Here is a 1,817-nt window from a genome sequence, read left to right on the forward strand (position 1 = left end):
TAAGCTTGGTGGTGTTTCTGCTGCTTTCGCTTTATAGCTTTTCTGATTAGAAAAATCAGGCGAGGAGTCGGTTCTCTGTGCACGCCAGGCCAAAGCGTTTAGGGGTAAAGTCAGTCCCACTGACATCCCAGTAAGAGCCTCTGTGCAAGTGATACTTAGGGCATGGGTGAACCAGGTAGCTGCCATACAGAAAGGGGGCCCCAAAATGGTAGGGGGGTTTCCGTTGTCCAATGATTGTTATCGTTATCTCCCACAAAGGGGGGCCTGATGCTAAAAGTTTGCGTGGAGCCACCAGGAGTCTAGGTACAGTGCCGCTGGGCTCACCTGTTTGAACAGCCCTGAGTTTTTCTAGAAACCAGCTTGGGTCTGTCTGGTTGGTTCCCAGCCTGCTCTTTTTAGTCATGGTACACCGGTGCAACATTACCGTAAAATGGTACTTTGCTGTTTAGATAATATTCGATACCTACTTTATACTGTGCTAAATGACTAACAGATGCTGTGCAATAGTGCAGGGGTTGTCAACCGGGCATACGCGTACCTCCGGGGGTACTTGAGATGGCCCTAGGGGGTACACACAGGTGGGTGGAGACGGAGTGCTGCCACACAGCATCCCACACTGCTGCACAGGCGCTGCCCACACAGCTGGACACGGGGGGGGCAGGGGAAGCCCCCCCACTGCTCACCACTCCCCTTTGCCCCCCAGCCAGAGGTACACTGGTCTGTGTCCAGCCTCTGGTGGTACAATGATACAAAAAGGTTGAAAACCCCTGCAATACTGACTTCTCTGTACAGATTGTCAGCTGCTGCAGACTCGCTGCTCCACAAATAGGGATGTTCGCTGTGGTTCTTCCCCCATATATGTATATGGCACAAGGCACAGAGAAGGGCAACAAAAAGGATCCGGAATATGGAGCAGTCTAGGTAAACCCTGAAATGAGAGTTTGGGGTTGCCCATGGTTTATCTACATCAAAGATGACTTAGCTCAGCTAGGATTTTGTACCATGACAGCTATTTCGAGCTGGCTGACTTGGTATGTTTTTTTGCAGTGAAGACACAGGAGGGAAGAGAGGCAGAAAGAACTCTGAATTTGTAGAACCAGAGGTGAGTTGACAATTCCCCAGACAGACAGATCCACTGAGAATTGGCACACATGCTTTCCAGTGAAAGCAATGTTGTTTTATTTCAAACATTGTGCAGGAAGAGATCCTCCCACAAAAAACTTTTTCTGCAACATCTGCACTCATTCAGAATCTAGTCCTTCAAGGATCTCCAGGAATACCAGTACATGATTAATCAGAAGTAATCTTAAGAAGAGGAATTTAGACTGTCGACAAGTGGCTTTCATGTTCCAAAACAGGACATTAGAGTAAACAGCTTTGCTTCCGAGACTGACACTTGTGGAGTATGGTGGGAAATAATGATGTATGAAATAGTTTATGTTTATTTTGCTGACACGCACATTTTCTGTTAGCATATAAAAATCTTCCCACAAAAAGAATAGATTATTTCAGGAAAGATTTTCTGTAATGCTTCAAGTTACTAACCCTGGAACACAGCTGTAGGCTTGAAGGAAGGCCAGTGCAGTGGCCAATTAATTATAATACTTTATGTAAAAACACATGTTGTAATAAGAATACACTGTGCAGTTCAGCAACATCTACTAGCCTTCAGGGCTGCGTCCAGGCAAGCACAGCCGTGCGGTATGCGGTACATGTCTGTGGCACCACGTCTGCAGCATGCAGTATACATCTGCAGCATGCGGTACACATCTGCGACACCACCTGTTCGGCTGGTCTCCACACTGCAAAGGAGCAGT

At 47.2% G+C, this 1,817-nt stretch overlaps 1 long non-coding RNA gene across 1 annotated transcript in view; it reads left to right on the top strand.

Annotated features, from left to right (window-relative positions):
* LOC109296910 overlaps positions 1-1,516 on the top strand; it is a 6,851-nt gene extending 5,335 nt beyond the window's left edge. Inside the window, exon 2 of the long non-coding RNA XR_002097095.1 lies at positions 1,048-1,516. This is a non-coding gene — a long non-coding RNA (uncharacterized LOC109296910). The remainder of the gene's footprint in view (positions 1-1,047) is intronic.
* Positions 1,517-1,817: the final 301 nt, after the last annotated feature.

This window comes from Gavialis gangeticus, unplaced genomic scaffold, assembly GCF_001723915.1.
Source record: "Gavialis gangeticus isolate Ggan-Ray unplaced genomic scaffold, GavGan_comp1, whole genome shotgun sequence".
Classification (NCBI taxonomy): Eukaryota; Metazoa; Chordata; order Crocodylia; family Gavialidae; genus Gavialis; species Gavialis gangeticus.